We start from the raw sequence: 14,001 nt of genomic DNA on the forward strand, positions 1-14,001 counted from the left end.
GACAGAAAAAATGCAACATTTGTGTCTGGTCCATATCTTTCTTATGGAGAAACATTGGAAGTTCTTACTTTAGACAATAATTGCGTATGACCTAAGGGTATGTCATGACCTTGACTTAAGGTCATTCAGGCAAGGTCAAGGGCAGAAAAAATGCAAAATTCTTGTCCAGTCCGTATCTTTCTTATGGAGAAACATTGTAAGTTCTTACGAGACACAAAGATTGCTTTTGCCCTCAGGGTGTGTCATGATCCAAGGTAATTTGGGCAAGGTCAAGGTCACTGGCAGAAAAAAATACCAAATTCTTGTCCGGTCCATTTTTTTTCCTTTATAAAAACATTGGAAGTTCTTTCTTCACACAAATATTGCTTATGACCTTAGACTGTGTCATGATCTTGACCCAAGGTCATTTGGGCAAGGTCAAGGTCATGGACAGAAAAATTGAAAAATTAGTTCTTACATCACACACAGATAGCTTGTGACCTTAGGGTTTGTCATGATCTTGACCCAAGGTCATTTGGGCAACTTCAAGATCATTGGTCGAAAAAACGCAAAATTCGGGTCCGGTCTATATCTACCTTATTGAGAAGCATTGAATGTTCTTACTTCACACAAATATTGCTTATGACCTAAGGGTGTGTCATTACCTTGACCCAAGGTCAATTGAGGAAGTTCAAGGTCATGTTTTCAAAAATGCTAAATTCTGTGTTTGTTTAATGTCTTGTATTTATGGTAATATTAGAAGCCAAAATTGACACATAGCTTGCTTGTCTCAGGCCACAGTAAATGTTTTTTAGATTATCATCCCCGTCTCCCTAAAAATGGCCTGCCCGGATAACATTTTTTTAAGGGGAAATGTGTGGAAAAAAAATTCGCAAACAATTGGGCTCAGAATATCAATAATTTAAAATGTTTAAATATTAAATGGCTACTTGACATTTGGATTTCGTTTTATTCGAGTCGAGTTAACGGAAGAATGCAAATATCCTCATGCATTAACAGTTAACTTAAAATAAAATGGAATTAAAGGATAGAAATTGGTTGTTTACTCTTATTATCATTAACAATTTTCAAAAAATTGAATAGTTTTTATTTATAGAAAATGGACAGTGAAATAGATTCATCCAATAGTTTCTATTATAGCAAAAATGCACGCGTTATGATTTTTTTCTTACCGGGGGTATAAATTGTGAGCTTGCTCACATTACCTCTAGTTTTTAGATAGGAAGATTTTTTTTTATCAAATCTATTATAAAATATAGAAGAGGGTCGATTAGGCCTGATGATAAAATAGGAAACAATCAGCGTACCAATTCAACCGTTCAATTATAACTTAATTATGGAGAATACTTCTAAAATTTAGCATCTGCCTTGTAATATTTCCCACAGTTTATTCCGTACAAAGTTACTTTTTTAATTAGTGACTGACACTTTTCGGACTCTATGTGGATTTCAAACAGAAACAGTGTTATGTCTCAAAAACTGCTAATCTGTTACAACAACATTGTGAAATTATCTGTTTTGATGTCGAGGACATCAAATTTTAATCATTTTGTGAAAAAAATGACAACAACAAACTGTAAACCATCTCAAAAATCCATAAAACGAAATACAATTTCAAAGCAGAGCAACACGGACCTCCAAACAGATAGAGGTAGGATCAGGTGCCTAGGAGTACTGAACATCCTCTGCTGACCGGTCGCATTCGCCGTGTGCTCTTTGTCGTAATCGGAGGGGAAAATGTCAATCTTTCATTCGGGTTACATATGTCATCACCTGTCAGTTATTGCCCATTGTTCCAATTCATATATATATAATTGTGTACAATTTTCAATGGGCGGTCTGGATTACGGCGGCCAGCCTCTGCCACGTCCGACTCACCCAGGGTCTTGAGTCCGAAGGTCACTACTGTACCAATCCAACTCGTTTGTAACGTGTCTCTGTTAAATTGTTGAAATATTGCCATCACTGACTCCCGTCCAATGAATTTGGAATACTGCATAAATTTCCTTTTATTTATGTGTAATTGCATATTTATAGACCTTCGGGAATACGACATACCTATCCTTTGTTTTACCTTGTTTTCAGCCTTATACATCGTATCCTCGACGCCTTCTTTCCCTCTTTCCGTTCGTACTGCACACGACGGATGCAGTTCCAAACGAATTACCTATAACCGAACGAATCAACGCGTGTACACATCGTTCAACGTATGCGAGAGCCCGTTCAAAGCTAAAACAGCAATTCGCAAAGTGTTGCCAATTGTGAAAGGGGCTTTAAATAAATATATAAGATAACAGGCTACTGGCATTTTAGTTAAAGCATCAGACAGCTCAATTTCCCTAATCATTTAAAACGGAGTGTTGCTAAAACGCGGAACGGAAAACGGAACGGAACAGAAAATATCATATCACGTTCATCGCTTTAAAAGGATATAGAGTGGCCAGAAACGATTTACTCTGTATCATGTATTCATATCTAATGAATGATTATCAACATGTGTCTGTCTTATTGATATTCTTACATGTATGAATGTCTATCAAATATAGCATTGCATTCAAATGCTTTACTGTTGAGTACGAAGCGGAAAAAAATCAAATGTACACAAATTGTAAAATATCAAAAAAGTAAATTAGCTATAATTTTTTTCTCATTCTGGTTACTTGGTGTTGCTGGCATAACAACAGTTAGTGAAAGCGTTTCATGTGTTTTATGAATATTTCAAATATGATGTACATGTGTATACTAACACTAACATTGAATTTTCGGTGTTCTGTACGATCTTAAATCATAAAGTCGATACTGTATCGTTAAGATAAAAACAAACAAATCCATGATCATCTTTTCAAAGTCTTGCTGCATCATCTATTTGCAAACATGTCCCGCTATTGTAAATATCATTTTACCAAAAATAGCATCTTTTAATTGGAGCAATAACGTTGTGTATTTCATGTTATGTTTTATTTTTTCTGTAATATCGGCGTTCGTTGTCTACATCTTGTACTGTTTTAAAATATCCGGTATTCAGTGAACATAGTATTTTTAGCAGTGCAGTTTTGTTTACGTTTGCATTTATTGACAGTTCTTCATTCCTACATCTATATACATAGAATTCGAATAGAGAGCTCTAAACGTTGACTTGTTTGATTTTCCTATTATAAATTGGGACTAAGTTTTAATAATAATAGTTATGCAACACATTTGGACGATTTTTAAAAACAGTTTTTCAATCGGAAAAACTCATAGGGTCGAAAACAGTTTTACTGAGATTTATAATGGGAAATGGTTGACATTTTTTCTGCATTCGTAGGTCACTCAGAAGACCTCGCACAATTTTCAACGTTATCACCAGGGTCTGTTGAAATGCAAAACCCTGTAAACTTCTTTAATTTTAGCCGTGTATTGAACCTAATGAGCTATAGAGGACGTTTTAAAGAAGAAATCATGAAAATTTCTCATGCTTCTAAAAGAACATAGCTTGAACCCTGAAGTACATAAATATATAAATAACGAGTTATTCAGCAAAATATGAATGGAGGATATTGTAGGACAGAATATAGTGGTCAATGCATGTACTGTTAATTTGTTGGAAAAAAAATTATTCTTGAATAAATTAATAATCTCGCATTGATAATCTATCAAAAAAAAATTACACAAAGGATATCGTTTTTAGTATGATAAACAAATTTATAAAGTAAAGAACATTAGATACGATTTTCCGTTTCGTTCCGCTTTACGTTCCGTTTTCGGTTCCGCTTTAACAACACCCTTTAAAACGTAAATATTTCACTTAGTTAATCACTTCATATCACAACCTTTACTTATTCTTAAGACCTCCCTTTCCCTCTCTCAATTTGTTTCATGTAAAGTGAAGTGAGGAGTACATTTAAATATAGGATTGCTGTTCATCTCCAATAGCTAAATATTTACACTGCGTAAAAGCTTTTTTCTTGATTTGGAACTCACATACATACTTATTAACGACAATTGTTTTTTAAATCCAGTTTTAACATGAATAATTCAACAAAAGAAAATTCATGTAATTACAAATTTCAATTTGCATAAAATTGAAGTGGTGTAATGTGTATGGATCTGTTTCATTTACAAGACATTTGGCAGAGTTGAATATTAAATTCAAGGAAATATATTTTCTAAAATAAAAAAAAATAATAATTTAATTGCATTATTTTTAAAAGGTTGTCTCTAAAAAGACCACAACACACAAAGTAGTTTATTGATCTTTAATACTGAATGGCCATTTCTTTTTTCGGAGGGGTTATAACTTCGAGAACAAAATATTAAGTTGATGTCCAGACACACATTAGATAATTCATTCTAGCAAGATACGAATCCTACTGTAAATCACGTTAAAGGTCTTAGTTTATAAAAGTAAGATTTTGAATCATTTGGATCTTTTATGTGCTGAAATATACACAGTTATAAGTCTTTTGCTGGAAATAGCAGGTACTACATCAGAAAAAGATAAATGGCATAGCTTATCTAATCAATAAAAGATACGTTCATTTACATTTCTACGGAAACCCGTAGGAAAAATATTTTATCTTGCAAAACGTGAGTGTTAGTGTATTTATAATTTGGTTGAGAAGATAGATGTTGACACAGTCGCTGCTCTGTATTTTCATATGGTGTTTTCCTACAAAGAAATGTGTATACACCACGAAATAAACATACGTAGAAAGCTAGATTACATGCACGATTATTTTCATTATAAGAATGGAATGAAAATGCAAGCTGTCCTTGTTATACCGCTTATTTAGTTATGTTATATGTAAATTGTAGTAATATTTTTAAAATCTCTTAGGAAAGTATTAAATTAAGTATTTCCAGTGTTTCTGTTGTTTGGGTTTTTTGAGCAAATGTGTTCTCACGCTTGAATATGGTATGCTGGCCATCAGTCATGTCATTCATATAAAGTCTCTTAACTGACCATACGTTTTCTAACCCACAGAGACTGTGGCCGATCACGATCTATTTATTGTACTACCCTCCAGTTAACCAACAACGTCAGTTAAATAGTTTCATTTTTATGGACACGAATGCTAGTTAACACTTATCTTAGTTTATCCATATAAAGTCATAGCAGGATCCGCTTTCGTGATAATTATTATTGTGTGTACTAGCTTTTGTGGTCAAAAATCTGACTTTAATCTGCGTTCGTAAATTCTTATACCAAATTAAAACATATAGAAGGCAGTGTTTTCATTTACTGATACATGTTTACATATAAAAAACTTTTCAAGGTAAGGTTTTTTAATGTTTATATTTCCTGAACAGGTGTTTAGTTCAGTTTTACAAGTTTAGAATCAATTGTAAAATACAATGTTTTACATAATACATGTATAAAACGAAGCATAAAGTTATATATAAACCATTCTAGATTTTAACAAAGTCTACAATACATTCAATTCCACCAGTTTATCATAACTTTAGGTCTGCAATTGATATTTAATGTCAAGTTTCAGAAATTATAAATAAAACTAATAAATAAGAGTGTATCCACAACTCCCAAAAAGCGCACATTAAAACATGTGCGCGCATCGTAAAGCAAGGTTTTATCTGGCGGCCGTCGGAAAAAATATTTTTTTTATATAAGTAACACAAACGGGCTTCTGTACATTTCCCATATTTGTCTACCATCATTGGTTGACTGCACGTATAAATTCAGTTTTTATATCTGTCAATAACCTCTCACAAAAGCCTCGGTAGAATTTGTATTTGCATAACTCTGAAAGGCGTCATCGATTTTTCTATTTAATAAAAACTGAAAACGGTTGGCAATTGTATAGGTGATCGCCCACCATGGCTTTCTTTCATCGTTATACAGTCGATATGTCAAGCCCCATTGTAAGATTTATGATTCCAAATAGTAAACATTATGCATTAGGTACGAATGATTTCTTGAAAGTCTGTCTATGTCTAAATCCGGCATTTTAATAGAAATACATTACTGAAAAATGGGGGGTTCATATAAACGCGTATATCAGGTTAAGAAAAGCTAAATTACAAATTAATGAAATGTGTTCAGTTTTGCAGAAAATTTGGATAAAAGTTACGATATACTCCATTGTTCAACGCATTAAAATACTTAGGCATTAATATTTCAAAGTACTGCATTTATACCGATATAAAAAATATTAAAAATATAACAGATTGTTTATTATGGTTAAACTGTATCAGAAAAAACGTGTTAATGTTGTCATTAACGTTTGCGTCGACTTTGACTCTTCGAAATAATCCACGCAAACAATTGATGAAAGAATAAACTTTCAGTTCATCTTAGTATCCGGTTCGTTAATTGAACGGAAGACCATTAAGGACTCCTTTCTGTGTACACCAAAGCAACTAAAAACTAATAATTTGATGATTAAAATATCAACTTGCTACATCTAATTACTCGCATAAGAAACAATGTCCAATGATCTGAGAACACCTTACCTGACTTCATCCCCCACCCTACCCCCTTTTTGAAACCAAGAATTTATTCATGGAATGGTGATTTTATCTTATTTTATTATATCATAGTAGAATAAAAGAAAAAAAAACACCTAAGAAATTCATGGTAAAATCTACTAAACAAACACCTGCACTTGACTCTTTATATTTTTTTTTCTCATACTAAAACATTATTACCCTGTATCTAAAAATACACAAAGTATACATCACCGCCATCTTGAATTTACTTAAAACTGTCACACCAGTATGTAGAAACGCTTAAAATCTAATTTCTAAAATCTTTAAAAAGATTTAAAAAGGTTTTGCCAAATGGATCTAAGGCATGATCACAATTTCGTTATACACATTTGAAAACTTTTTTTTTTCGATTTTTATTGTTTACACACGGCGGGGTGACCGGTCAGCAAAGGATGCTCACTCCTTCTAGGCAGCTGATCCTACCTCTATCTATTTGGAGGTCCGTGTTGCTCTGCTTTGAATGTGTATTTCGTTTTATGGAATTTTGAGATGGTTTACGGTTTGTTTTTGTCATTTTTTCATTAGATCCATTAACAAGAGTATTACAATAACGATCAAAAGCAAGAAAGTTGTTTGTGACAACGAGTTACAGAACTACGAGTCCTTTGTAAGAAAGTATGCCACGATTTAACATTTTATTTGTTAAATTATCTAGTTTAAAACATATATCTTCTTCTTTTTATTATATTATAATATTATTTCAAATGAACACTTCCTGAAGTTTGTCACACTTCAATTTTTTTTATTTTAATTTAGCATTTTGTTACTCAGCACTGTATATGTACATGTAAACAAAATCCACACCAGCAGTCTATTGCATAGCGTTTTAAAACCTGAGAAACAAAGCGGTTGTAGTAAAAAAACAACTCTGCTTTATTTTTAGCTTTTGAAAAGGTTAGGCAATAAACTGCCGAGTTCGGCAACAAGAGCTGGGATTTAAATGTTTCAGAACAGCAAGTAAGACACATATGATTGCACGTAGCCATTCAAACATTGAAATAAAAAGTTGTTTAGACGTTGAATGTTTAGATTACGTTTAAAAATAACAAGAACATCATGTCATATGATATATTTACAATTGTATCTGTACCTACCATTTAAACATTATTCTTTCTCAACAACCATCATTGCATGAGATGTTTGATAAAACCTGTTTCTGCAAAATAGAATCACACTTGTTTAAATTTTTGAATGCTTCATTTAATACACGTAAAACAACTAAATCCCATTTTTTTGATACACAATTTCAATTAATAGATAAGTAAATCTATAGTTTAACAAATGTTTTAAATGGGAAGGGAAATCAACCCAATATTTTACTTATATTAATAAAGTAGATTAAAGTATCATGAATTATGTAGCTATGATGTTTTAAAAATAAACAACATACATGTAATTAAGCTTTAATTCACGTATAAAGTTAACAAAATCTTATTTAACGGAGGTTGACCTGATGTAGTACTAGTATAACCCCCCACCCCCCCCCCCCCCCCAAAAAAAATATAAATAAAATATATATATACAGCAATTTGTAAAATCTTCATATTCTTTAATATAAAAAAATGTTTCAACGTATTCCGAATAACAATCAAAGTATTAAATTACTGACGGGAGTTGATTAAATCGATTATCATTTATTCAAAATCAACGATATGTGATTTTGCATGGCAAGAAGTATCAGTAATCGAAATATTTCTGAGAAATTGTATGGATCCAGGCAAGATTGAACTCTTGTATTGTTCAACCAAACGCTCGGCTGTCTCCGTTTATCTCCGACAAGCAAGAGAGACTCTGTTTTGTCGGATATTAACGGGGACAGCCAAGCGACTGGTTGAGCAGGACTACATTGAACTCTAGCGTAGGAATACATATGACTATAAAAAAATATCTAAACTGTTTGTACAATTTAAAATCTTACTATTTTCATGGTATTAATAAATAAGTTTTCTTGAAAAACAATACTTAAAAATGCATAGCATCGAATTTATCGATTATTTTCAAGAACTAAGTGTTGTCAGCGGTATTGATTTGTGCTTAGATCCAAACACTGTTTCACTTTCGCTTTGCCCGGCTAAGTGCATAGGAGAGATGATTAAAATCAACTCCCAAAAAGGAATGACGTTGAAGATGATAACAAGAGGCCTAAATGCATCGACGGTCACCTGCATATCATAGTACTATATATATTGATCTGTCAAGGGTCTCTTTATTGTGATTTAAGCTCTATTTTAGAGTCTAAAGCCTTATCAGAATTTAATGTTTAAAAACATTTATGGTGGTGGTGCTGGGGGAGGGGTGGGGGATAGAATTATCTCAATTTTTTATATCCAAGCTTCGATGCCAACAATTGTAAACGTTTGGTTCAATAAAGACTCGTACATGTATGCCTATGAAGTTTTTAATTTACGAAGAGCACAGCAGTACACTATATGCATAAATTCAGTTTATCTCCCACGACTGTGAAAGTATAGAAGAAAGTATAAAATTCCAAACATTCCCACTACATTGCCATATTAGTTATACCAAAACTAAGGACCCATAGGTCATGAATTTCTAAATTTAGGTCTCATGCCTATCATAACCATACCTTCATTAATATTCCCCTGCCTTGAATAAAGAGGAAAACAATTATACAGTTTCACTTAATAGCCATACTAGCCCCGCCCTAGAGCTCAAACCCTCGACACATGGGTCTACATGTAACTTCATAGTGTTTGTAGATCTGATATAAAGTAGACTTTCTTATATTTAATACACTTTCACTATGTGGTTGTATAGGCGGCACCGTGTGACCTTATACCACTGACCCATCGACCCCCAAATTTCAGAATATGAATGAATGGTTTCATGGACATCATAACCATGTATTTAGGTTTTCTCTAAATGTACATAAAAGTGGAGTTAAAAAAGTAAATGCATTTTCCCTGTTTGTCAATATTGACCCCGAAATATCGCATGCACGTCTGACCGAGAAATTATGAATTTCACAACTTTGATAGAGAAATCCATGGACGTCATAATCATGCATTTACTTTTATTGTTAAAGTCCAAAGGAATATTTTTTTCTAAGATTTTAAATATATTCACTATATGTTTGCACACCTTAGGGCACCAATTCCTAACGCAGGGCCCATGGAATTCACATGTTCGGTAGAGGGCTTTATGGACATAATGTTGCCTTTAGTTTTTTTTCCAACAGCTGTGGGTGTATAGAAGAGGACTTTTGAATTATATGCTTTCTTGCTTTGCCCCGGTCAATTAGCCCTGAGGCGGTGGGTCATAAATTTTAATTATTTTTCTTGTCCTTGAGATACCCTCCTATAAACAAAAAATGGTAATAATTAGCCTTGTAAGCTTTAATAAGTAAAAATTAACGGACGACGACACACAGACGAAATATAAAATAGGTCAACTAATTGATCTAAAAGTGAATATTATAGTCCTCTGTAACCTTTTTGGGAGTAAACATATATTGAGATTATGATATGCTTCAACAAGTAGGCAATGCCCAGCTATGTATTTATCATTTATAACGATATAAAATTATCGACTTAATAAGTGTTAAGATTGATAAAATGACTAACAATTACAATATGTAACATTGTTAGTTGGATTTTTCTCGAAAATAATACTTTTTTCAAGATAATATTCTATTTACTAATATTTCTTTCTGATAAAAATAATAAAAGTTTTCAAATCTAAACTAAATAAGAATAGTTAGAAAAAAATATAACACATTGTAGTTTTTTACTATTATTAAGATTATGCACTATTTATTTCTATGTTGACAAATTAACCCCTCCCGTATACGTAGTTGGTATTCAAAGATTACAATATCTGTAATTCTCTGTTGAACTTTTAGACCTACTTCAGTAGTGTAGAACGGTGCTGCTGGTTTAAACAGTTTTAACTTTCCTTGGGTTATGCTTATTGGTGGACTGAATAAAAAAAAACCAATGGTCATATTATCTTAGGATTATGGTTATGGGATAAACAGGACAAATGTCCTATAGAAAAGTTTTACTTTATTTTTCCCATTAATTAAATTCTTCTATCAGATTTAGTGACATTTTACCGAGTGAGAATAAAGAAGATGTGAAAAAAGCCTAAACTTACGGTCGACATATCATAATTAAATCAAAATGGTTTTAAGATATTAAACAGATTGGGAATAATAAAATGTCCGCATAATATATATTATTATTTTGTGACAATCCGGAAATTGTTGTTCTGCCTCTAACAGTTTTTATAGTTAGTTTTTGTCCGCCAGGTGGCGTTGTTTGAAAATGTTATATACGGAAGTGTTTCGCACGTTAAGTCAGTCGATGCTAAAGCTGCGCTACAGGAAGGTTGAAAAATAATTAGGTAACTGTCTTTAGAATTACAATTGTGTTTTTTTTTTTTTATTATATACGAAGTCTAGACGTGACTGAACAAGTCTTTCCTGACTTTGTGTATATATTTTTTTCTATTTAATTTATAAACAATAATTACCATGCTGTAAGAGCCGGAGCTACGAAGAGCAGGAGCCACGAAGAGCCGGAGCCGCGCTGAAAGAGCCGGACACATAAGAGCCGGAGCCATAAGAGCCTAACCTGTATATTAGAGCCAGCGCATATATACCTGTACATACTTGATTCTACGACAGGCAGTCGATTTGTTTTTAAAATCAGTATATGTATATATTTAATATTTAACTACTAGTCCTCAGAAAGATAACTGAGAGTACCTATCCGCTTCCATATTTTATATTCAATAGGGTTGCACGCTACAATTTTTGTATATCTCAAAGTTATGATGTAGAAAGCAATATAGGTTTGTCAATGAAAAATAAAGAATATGTTTACAAGAAATCACTACTGTTGTCCACATTATCTGCACCATCCTTGTTTTCTCGAAGCCCCTGGTTGGTTATCGCAAATGCCATTGTATTACAGTTGTTACAGTGTATTTCTAAAAACAAGAAGGTCACTTTCATATGAATTGTTTAAACTATATGTATTATTTGGCTTAATCTGTAATTGATAATTGGCAAAATCTAAACTATTTCCATAGTATTTATCATATTTTATGAAGATACATGTACTTGTTATTTAAATATTTGAATATGTACATAATACATGTAACATAGAATTGTGATTGCACGAAAATACATGTAACCCAGATTCCATATGCATCCCCGCTTAAAGCTGAACACCGCTCGTAAATAGGCACCGTCACACAGATATCTGGTATATAAACCCTTTGATTTCGTTACACCCGATTGCACACCTGAACCTCGTGGCCGACATGTAGTATTCCTTTCGTATTCTTTAGATTTTATGCATTTTTGTCCTATCTTATGTTGATTTTCTGTTCGTAAATAATGCATTGACCAATTTATTTGATGTTAGTATTCTCCTGTCTTCAAAAAGGTTCATAAAATTTGATAATTTCATCGCGACCGGGTAACACGGCGAGGCAAAATGTACGTCAACACAGGTGAGACCTCTACAGCAAAGTACTTCGAACTGTTTAGAGGTCTCTCCCTTATATAAGGGTTGTAGGGACAGCAGTGATAAAAGAGAAATATGGCGGACAGTGGCTATTTACGAGCGGTGTTCAGCTTTAATATAAAAGTGCATTTTAAGACTAAACCAGATTGTGATTTTTTATTCCTAATTATATATCTCTGAAAAAAAATCAATGATATTCGTATGAAATAAAAGCTGCTTTTGAACTCTGTTTTATAAAATCGGTTTTTTCAAAGAATTGTTTATTGATTCACCAAAAAATTATATTGGTGTGTGGAGGTTCCGTACATGTAACTGCTTTGCCATTACATGTTGCATACTAACGCATGTTATAAAATCTACATGGAAAACCATTATTGTCTAACAATGAGTCCTACATTGTAATTAAACTACATTCCCCCAATATCCTTATAATCTTTTGTCCTTTCTCTTTCTTAATTGTGTGCTCGTGAAGCAAAACTTCATGAGAACTTAGAACCACAACATTTAAGTTGTTTTTGTTTTGTGAACTTTTATCCAAGTCAAGAGTAACTCATTGGTGTTAGACATAGTACATTATATTATCACAGATTCTAGTCTTGGAGAAAATTTTATACATTTCCCCAATATACATATATTTATATGCTAAACTTTCAACCCCTGTTGAGACCTAAATATTGGGCATGAAGTCACGATCTAAACAACAGTGAATCTTCACTTTAAATACAAGTAGAGGTGTAAATATTGACATTTCTGGTGCAATGTTTTTAAGAAGAAAACTTATTACGCAATTTTGCATTTCTCTCCCTTTGAAAAAAAACAATTTTGCTCTACATTTTAATTTTAAATTCCATTCAAATAAGGATGTTTTGTTCCAAGATTTGTTGAATTTGTTACAGTTCTATAGAAGGAGTTAACATGTAAAAAGAGTTTACAGACAGATCGACGAGAGACAACAGATTCTTAGAGAACATCTCACATAAACCTTCAGAAACGGAAAATATATTTCAAATAGGCTTAAGATTTACTTTTGCCAAACATAATGATTTTCAACTATAGATAAAAGTTATAAGGAGAAGGGTTAAGATAATTTAACTCAAAAAGGGACATATTTCCATAGTATTTTAAGTTGTTTGAAACAGTTCTTGCACAAACAGCAACAATGGTATGAGACGTTATCCGTGAAATAGGGGTATCCTTAACACAATGTTATGCATACAAAAGATGACCTAGTTTAACAGCTGGTATAACTATTTCACCAACTACAAAAAAATAAAAATCCAAGTAATAGGAACATCGGCGATATATGTAATATACAATCTTCATAAGAACAACTTCTAATCTCAAACATTGTAGAAGGAGACATATACAATTGGGGTACCCTCTTCGCATTCACCCCTCCCCATACTGGTTATTTTCACCATTTTAATAACCATACTGTTCCTTTGAGAAAAAAACAGGTTTAAAATTCATTTCTATTTTTACATTTCAAGTCATGTTTTATTAAAATATTAGTTTTTACGGGGTAAACATTTGTTTAAAAAAATCAGTGGACAAACCTTTTGATATTCCGTTTTAAATATGCACTAAAAGTTTACATTCAGCAATATTGTTTTCTGAATGATACTTCTGTTTAAGCTGATTGTGATTCGATCTATAGCATTGCTTTTGGTTCATTTAACTAAAATGCGTATATGTTCCTTGTTAAACTGAATCTTACCTCGTACGAGCTGTATTGATTTTCCACTGAACAAACATCACATGAATTTACGTTCATATAACATCGACAATGTTATCATTTATTATCAAATTATCAAATGTATGTACTCGTTATTCAGTTATACAGACTATAATCAATCCAATGTAAATAGTCATTCGCGATAACGCATTAAACAAACATATAATTTGCGTTTAACTGAAAAATAAGGAAGGCTGCACGGCTGTGTTTTAAAGAATACGGAAAATATACATACAACTGAACTAATATCGAAAATAGGAAAACTTGCATAATATATAGTAT

Source organism: Magallana gigas, chromosome 1 (assembly GCF_963853765.1).
Source record: "Magallana gigas chromosome 1, xbMagGiga1.1, whole genome shotgun sequence".
Lineage (NCBI taxonomy): Eukaryota > Metazoa > Mollusca > Bivalvia > Ostreida > Ostreidae > Magallana > Magallana gigas.